The following is an 8,472-nucleotide window of genomic DNA, read 5'->3' as shown; positions in this document are numbered from 1 at the left end:
AGCTCGTGGGACCATAAAGGAGCCGGAATCGCACGTCTGAGCCAGTGGGAGTGTGCCCTTCATCCTAAGTCTGCACATGTGTGTGCGTGTGCGCGTGCCCGGGGGGCCTCCGTGCCTCCAAGGTGGTCCCTGTACCTGCCCTATGGGGCTGAGTGTCTGGGATGCCACCTCCTTGCTATGGGCCACTGTATGACAGGACACAGTCTTATCCGTCTGCCACATCCTAGTGGCTTTCATTTGTCTTTCTTCAGGTCACAGGCGAGGTCAGGTACATTTTAAAACACAGAAGGCATTTCCTAGCTGTGGTGCTCTAATGGCCAGGCCTTTCGGAGCTGGTGTGACTTTTGTCTTTCTCTGGAGTACGATTCCCAGGAAGGGAGAGTCCCAACAGAGAGGGCAGGACCCCCGCCTAACTGGCCAGCCGTGGGCAGGCTGTCTGGTGGAGGGTTGCGATGCCCTGGTCTCCTCCTATGCCTGGGAAGCTCCCAGACCTCCGTTTGGGGCACGAAGCAATGAGGTCACTTGCCTCGGAGGCCACCCCCAGTTGGTGGACAGCCTTGTTGGGTTTTTTTTTAATTGAGAGGAAATTCAATTAAAGTGACAGGAAATGAATCACGGAAAGTGAACAATTCGGTGGCACATGACGCATTCACCGTGCTGTGAGGGGACCACCTCTGTCTGGTTCCAGAACTTTGCCATCACCCCAGGAGACCCCGTCCCCATCAGCTGCCACTCCCTCTGCCCCTCCCCCAGCCCCTGGCAACCACCCACCCGTCTACTTCCGGTCTTCATAAACTCACCTGTCCTGGACATTTCATATAAATGCAATCATGCACCGTGTAGCATTTTGTGTCTGGGCTCTTTTACTCCCCAGCATGTCAGTGCTTTATTTCTTGTTATGGCCCAGCCAAAGTCCACTGTAGGTGTCATTAACCTTAAATTTAAACAGCCGGTTATTTTACCATTAAAACGGGTTTCTTTGGGAACAGCAGGGGAACCACAATTTGGGACGTGCAGGCTGCATGTTCATGTTCAATAAACAAAGGAGAGGCGCGTTATTTTGTGAGAAGGAGGAAGTTGGGAGGGCTTGTTTTGGACTAAAGTCTGTTGGAGAGAAGCAGGAGTTCAGGGTGATGATGGTTCGTCATTGGCTAAGTTACTGGGGTATTCAGTTTCTTGTAGGAGATGCCGTGTCCTGTTTCCTGTTGGGTCTGTAGATCATGATTCTTTCCTTGTTGAGAATTCTTCCTTTGGGGCTTGGACACTTCTCCTGTTGTGGAAAATAATCAGACCTGCCAGAGACCAAGTGCACTCGGAGAAGTCGGAGAACTCGGATTGATTTTACGCCGGCGGACCCAGATGAGCTTGAGCTCCAGGTTCTGGGCCCCTGGCAATGGAGTTATAGGGATTTTATAGGGCGCTGCAGGCGGTCAGGTTCCAAGGGCTATGCTGACTGCGGGTAGGTAGGTTTAAACTGGGGGAGTGGGGGCTGCTTTAGGCGAGAACAGTAGAGCAGGGAGCCTATGGCGGGAAGCCTGTTTACAGAAGCAGAAACAGCAGGTTATCTTTTGCTCCCAATAGGGGGCTTCTGGTTATCTCTTGCCTATTATTAGTAATTTTACATCTTCTGGGGCCCCCTGGCCTGGGCCTCTGGGGGTAATATTCTTCTTCACTTCCTATAATTGACGTTGAGAGATAGGACTCCCCTACTCACTTTTTGTGAGGTCTCTCTTTATTAATTTTCACATTTTCCCATTTGAATCAAGCTCTTTCTTCAAAGGCAAGAGTGGGGTTTTCTTGGAGCGGGTAGGTGGCTCTGTTGTTTAAGCATCCAACTCTTGATCTCAGCTCAGGTCATGATCTCAGGGTCATGAGATCGAGCCCCACGTCCGGGTTTTGTGCTTAAAGGGGCATCTGCTTCTCTGTCTCTTTCTTTCTGCCCTTCCCCCAACTCTCTCTCTCTCTCTCAAATAAGTAAATCTTAAAGGTCAGGTTTTCTTAGTTCAGAGACTTTGTGTCCCTTGATGTCAGGAAGGCTCTTTCCTGGATGCCATGCCCCGTAACTACCCAAAGGTCAATTACACAGAATAGAAAACCACCCAGGTCACATTGGAGAAGCAAGTGTGGGCTCAGGAGAACACTTGGGCATTTCCCATATGTAGTCCATATTTATCAAGATCGTAAGCACTGGAGATCATCTCCTTAGTGGGTATGTCATTCTTACAAAGGTTTGACAGGCAGCAGTTACATAAATGAAAAGTAACAACTCTAAACTTTTAGTATGATGGTTCTAAACCAGGACCCTAGATCTGAGAGTTGCCAACTAAAAATATTGATTGGCGCTAATCCAGAAGGGAGAAAATTTCTCTCAATGGAGCCAAACCCGGAGTCACATTCATATCCCCCTCCCAGAAGTCCCTGCTTAAAGGGGCCATGACAGCAGAATCCTGACTACCGCTGGAATGCCCTGAGGAATTATTTGGGGAAAATTGGGGATATGCATTTGGGAAGATACAGTGCAGGCATAAACTAGAGGTAGTAGCTAACGAATTTTTGGCAAAACAGCAACACTTCAATCACATATTAAATGGTACCGATGGGTGCCTGGGTGGCTCAGTTGGTTGGGCGACTGCCTTCAGCTCAGGTCATGATCCTGGAGTCCCAGGATCAAGTCCTGGGTCGGGCTCCCTACTTAGTGGGGAGTCTGCTTCTCCCTCTGACCCTCCCCCGTCTCATGCTTTCTCTCTCTCAAATAAATAAATAAAATCTTTAAATAAAAATAATAAATAGGGGAGCCTGAGTGGCTCAGTGGGTTAAAGCCTCTGCCTTCGGCTCGGGTCATGATCCCAGGGTCCTGGGATCGAGCCCCACATCGGGCTCTCTGCTCAGCAGGGAGCCTGCTTCCTCCTCTCTCTCTGCCTGCTGTTCTGTGATCTCCGTCTGTCAGATAAATAAATAAAAAAATCTAAAAAAAAAAAATAATAATAATAATAAATAGACGGTACCGTTACCTCCAAAGAACTGTTTGGAAACAAATGCTCTCAAATAACACAGCCTGAAAGTTTGCAAATTCTGACACTGTGAAGTCAGTTAACAGTTCACATGAAAGAAAAGACTTCGGTGAATTTTTTTTTTATTTTTTTAGACTTTACTTATTTGAGAAGGAGAGACACAGCAAGAGAGGGAACACAAGCAGGAGGAGTGGGAGAGGGAGAAGGCTTTCTGCTGAGCAGAGAGCCTGTTGCGGGGCTCAATCCCAGGACTTCGGGATCATGACCCAAGCCTAAGGCCGATGCTTAACAACCTAGTCACCCAGGCGTCCTGACTTTGGTGAATTCTGAACCTTCTAACCCTTCAGAAAAAGCAAGTGAGAGGCACCTGGGTAGTTCAGGTCATGATCCCAGGGTCCTAGGATCAAGTCCCACATCGGGCTCTCTGCTCGGCGTTGTGGGGGGGGGGGTCATCTGCTTCTCCCTCTCCCTCTCCCTCTGTGCTCTCCCTCTGTTTCAAATGAATAAATAAAATCGGGGCGCCTGGGTGGCTCAGCGGGTTAAGCCTCTGCCTTCAGCTCAGGTCATGATCTCAGGGTCCTGGGATCGAGCCCCACATGGGGCTCTCTACTCGGCGGGGTGCCTACTTGTGATCTCTGTCTGTCAAATAAATAAATAAAATCTTAAAAAATAATAATAATTAAATTAAAAAATGAATAAATAAAATCTAAAAAAAGAAAAAGCAAGTGAAAACTTAGTTTGTCACTGGATCATTATGAAACCATTTATGAAGGTCCATTTTCAAAAGAAGAGGTTTCCCCCTTTTCACAAGGGCTTCAGAAATGCAGACAAGGGCACTGTCTCTTCATGAAATAAAGGAGAAACATCAGTCCGGCTTGCACCAGACACCTTGGGGAAGCTGCCTTGGCAGATGGCATCGGCTTCAGTTCTGGAAAATCTTTACTTACTCGTCACCACGTGGCAAACAGACCCAGCGAGGGTTTGGTGCTTTCTTTAGATCCATCATGTGAATCCAAGAGTCTGTTCTCTGGACTTTGGTGGCGTAAGGATGGTTAGCGGTGCCTGAGGAGGTCCTATCGAGCGAGGTTGAAGGGAGCCTTTCTGGAGGGTTCTTTTCCAATAGATGAGATCACCAGCATGCAAGGTGTGATGCTCAAGGTCATCACACACACACCCCCAGGAAGTGTATTGTGAAAAGATTGTTCTGCTAAAGCATTTTTTAAAAAAAGATTTTATTTATTTATTTGACAGAGACACAGTGAGAGAGGGAACACGAGCAGGGCGAGTGGGAGAGGGAGAAGCAGGCTTCCCGATGAGCAGGGAGCCTGACACAGGGCTCGATCCCAGGTCTTCGGGATCATGACCCGAGCCAAAGGCAGATGCCTAATGACTGAGCAACCCAGGCTCCCCTAAAGCATTTTTTTTTTTTAAGAGAAAGAGAGACAGTGCAGGAGTGGAGGAGGACGGGCAAAGGGAGAGGGAGAGGGAGAGAATCTCAAGCAGGCTCCAAGCTCAGTGCAGAGCCCAACTCGGGGTGATAATCCTGCAACCCTCAGATCATGACCTGAGCTGAGAACAAGAGTCAGATGCTTAACCTACTGACCCACCCAGGCGGCCCTAGCATGGTTATTTTTTGATCCAAGCAATTAGGTCTTTACAATATTGAAGTCTATCTCCTTTATCAACTGTAGGGCAAAAGAGGCAGGAGTCAAGAGGACATCCTATGACCATCTCGGGGGTGAGAGTCTAGGAGTTCCAATGGGGATGCAACAGAGATTTCAAAAGACCAATGGGAATGCTTTCAGCCACGGCATTTGGAGGGTCCCTACAAATTCTGTGGTCCTAAACAGTCTTTTTCTTTTTCCTTTTTTTTTTTTTTTTAAAACTGAGCTCTACAGACAATGTGAGGCTTGAACTCATGACCCTGAAATCCAGAGTCACATGGTCTACAGACTCAGCCAGCCAGGCATCCCTTAAGTGGAGCCCTAATGAGGCTGTTACTGTGCTCGGACTAACCCTGAGATTTGGGGACAGTATGCCCCATGAACGCAAAGCCAGCCCCACGGCAGGCTTGTCCAAGCCCCTGCCTGGTTAAAATGGGTTCCCAGATCACTAGGAAGTTCCAGAGGAGTTCCAGGGAGAGACAATCTTTTCTAAACCAGTTTTTAGCCACAGAAGAGACAGTGGCCTGTCTACGAGGGAAAGCTTTGGTCCGGTGAGAAATATACAAACCATAACTAAAACAGATTTATACCCACGAGACAAGGAAGCTCTAGGAAATCCATTTGTGCAAACAGGTTTCCCAGGACTGTACTTTGAAGAGGTGAGATGAACTAAGTAAGTACTTGTTGTGGCCTTATTACTATCTCCCCACCAACACCGGCTTAGCGATGCTCTCACTGTGTCAGCGGACCAATGGGTTAATGCATATACAGCAGTAAGTACTGGGACTTTTACTAGGTAGGGCTGAACTGTTATTTGATCCAAACCAGAGTTCTCTCTTTTTATCAAACCAACAATTATTATTAGATTTCCAAATACTGTTTTTCCTTTTCTGGGACCAGTTATTGGATGCCTCTGTTCAGTTTTGGGGTTTTTGGGGGGGCAGCATTTCTTTCTTTCTTTCTTTCTTTTTTTAAGATTTTATTTATTTATTTGACAGATAGAGATCACAAGGAGGCAAAGAGGTAGGCAGAGAAAGAGGAGGAAGAAGGCTCCCTGCTGAGCAGAGAGCCCGATGTGGCCAGGACCCTGGGATCATGGCCTGAGCCGAAGGCAGAGGCTTTAACCCATTGAGCCACCCAGGCGCCCCGGTTTTTGGTTTTTTGTTTTTTTCCAAATTATCATTTGGGAGAACGTCTCTCTGGACCATAACAGAGGTTTGGCAATTGGCTTCCCAGAGAGCAGCATTTGGGGCAGAAATATCAGTAAGATGGTGTATTTTGGCCTCCAGGGAGACAAGTCTGGGATGCCCGGGAATCTTACTAATGGCCAGAGCAACCGGCAAAATATGGCATCTAATACATTTTGGACGTAGGAGCCGTTTTGAATTGTACTCCTGTTGGAGGGAAGGGAACTTTGCTGGTTCTAGAACATCCCAAAGTTACGGGCTACCCCGAAGGCATCCTGACATATGTATGGATGTAAATGTTTGCAGTTTTGCCCTTGGCCAAAAATACAAGGAGGGACTCTGAAACAATTTCTTCAGTGGCCTTAGCTCAAAGGGCAGTGGCTGGAAATGGCTCTGTGGCCATCGGGATGTCCCCAGGCTGCGGGTATGGCTGTCGGCTCTAATACCCTCTGGGTGGATGACCGTCCCTGGGATGATGGAACAGAAGGCAAATTGAGGGCAAAGTGTAAGGTGACACCTCTCGGATCCCCCCCCCCAAGAGGTGGGGGATGTGTGACATTCCTCGGGCACTCCAGGCTGCCCTAAAACTAAGGGAAGGGAAAAATAAAGAGTTAACTAATATTTTCCTCTGGGAAGCCCCCAACTGTCTTAAGGTTCATGCTTTACTAGAGGGAAAAAAGACTTGAACTTGACAATAGCCAGGCCCCCAGGATCTCGAGAGCCTTCTTTAGCATATTAAAAAACCCTTTTGAAAACCTCCCTTTTTCCAGACCTCCCACAACTCCGAAGTACAGAAGTATATAATCAGTCGTCCCTCACAACCCTGGACAGCGTCTCTTTCCATTCACGGATCCCGGATCCCGTCCCCCTGCTTTAATAAAATCACCTCCTTACACAAAAGACGTCCCAAGGATTCTTTCTTGACCGTTGGACCTCACCAGCATCACCCGTATTGCTGGATGAGCAGACCAAGGGCACTCCCATCCCCCTCGCAAATAAACATGCAAAAAATTAAGTAGATAATGAGGATGACCAAGGGCAAGGGGCTTTTTTTTTTTTAAGATTTTATTTATTTATTTGACAGAGAGATCACAAGCAGGCAGAGAGGCAGAGGGGAAAGCAGGCTCCCCACTGAGCAGAGAGCCCAATGTGGGACTCGATTCCAGGACCCTGGGACCATAACCTGAGCCGAAGGCAGAGGCTTAACCCACTGAGCCACCCAGGGGCCCGGCAATGGGCTTTAATAGGCTTTTCTTTAAAGCCTCAAAGACTATGTCACCCCTGTCTTTCCAAACAATAGGGTTAGGGCTATCATATTTTATTTTATATTAATTTTATTTATTTATTTGACGAGTGGGGGGAGGACGAGCGCACACAAGCAGGGGGAGCAGGAGAGGGAAAAGCAGGCTTCCCCACAGAGCAGAAGTCCAATGCCCAATGCCCAAGGTGCCCTGGGAGTTAGACTGATTATCAGTTGGAGACTTTGTCCATAAAGACGATAGTAGCTGATCCCACAGGGACAAACGATCAGGGTCCACAGACTCGGCTATCATGTGGTCAGAGAGCAAATAAAAGATATCAAAGGTTTGCGGCCCCTGGGGGGCACAGACTACTGAGTGTGCCACTCAGTTCGGCTGAGGCCATGATCTCAGGATCTTGAGATCAAGACACAGAGAGATGCACTCCCAAACTGGAGAGGGGGTTCTCTGAATCAATTAAGAGGGGAAGAACCCCGCCGCTGGGAATTAGAAGGGCATCAGAACGGCTTGCTAGAAGGCAGAAGGCACCTGGGGCACTTACATTGGTAACAATCTTTTTTCTAATATTCTAGCCCCCGGCAATAATAGAAAATAGGGGGGTTGGGGGAACCTTCATTTGCTGGAGTTGAAAATTGAGAATTGGGGTGCCTGGGTGGCTCAGTCGTTAAGTGTCTGCCTTGGGCTCAGGTCTGGATCCCAGGTCTTAGAATGGAGCCCCATGTGGGGTTCCCTGCCCAGCTGGGAGCCCTGCTTCTCCCTCTGCCTTCAGCTCCCCCTGCCTGTGCGCTCTCTCTCTGTCAAATAAAATAAATAAAATCTTTTAAAAAATAGGAGAAAAAATTGAGAATTAACGGACTTCCCTCTAGGTGACTGATCTAAGATGCAAGCGAACTGGTTTGCCAAATTCACTAAATCTGGAATGGAGATAGTTTCCCATTCCGTCCTGGTCCTTTTAACTAGAAGGAGAAAGATCCTGGTTCAGCCCATTAATTTAACAAAGAGTTAAAATGCTACCCAGGTGGGTTCAACATCTAAAAGAGGACCAGGTTTGTCTTTATTTTTTTTAAGATTTTATTTATTTATTTGAGAAAGCGAGAGAGAGCTCAAGCATGAGCACAGTGGTGGGGAGTGTGGGGATGGGGGCCAGAGTCGAGCTGGGAAGCCTGATGTGGGACTCAATCCCAGGACCTGAGCCCAAGGCAGACACTTAATCCACTAAACCACCCAGGTGCCCCCAGAATTTTCTTTAAAGACAATTTGAAATTGACTCTAATGGTCATGAATTGGTTCACCAGGCTTTTGTGTGTGTGCCTGAACTTTGTTCCACAAGCTACCAGAGTTGCTCAGTGGA

The sequence above is a fragment of the Martes martes genome (genome assembly GCF_963455335.1).
Source record: "Martes martes genome assembly, chromosome: 1".
Taxonomy (NCBI): Eukaryota; Metazoa; Chordata; class Mammalia; order Carnivora; family Mustelidae; genus Martes; species Martes martes.
The sequence above is the reverse complement of the archived record's forward strand: the minus strand, read 5'-3'. Positions refer to the sequence as shown.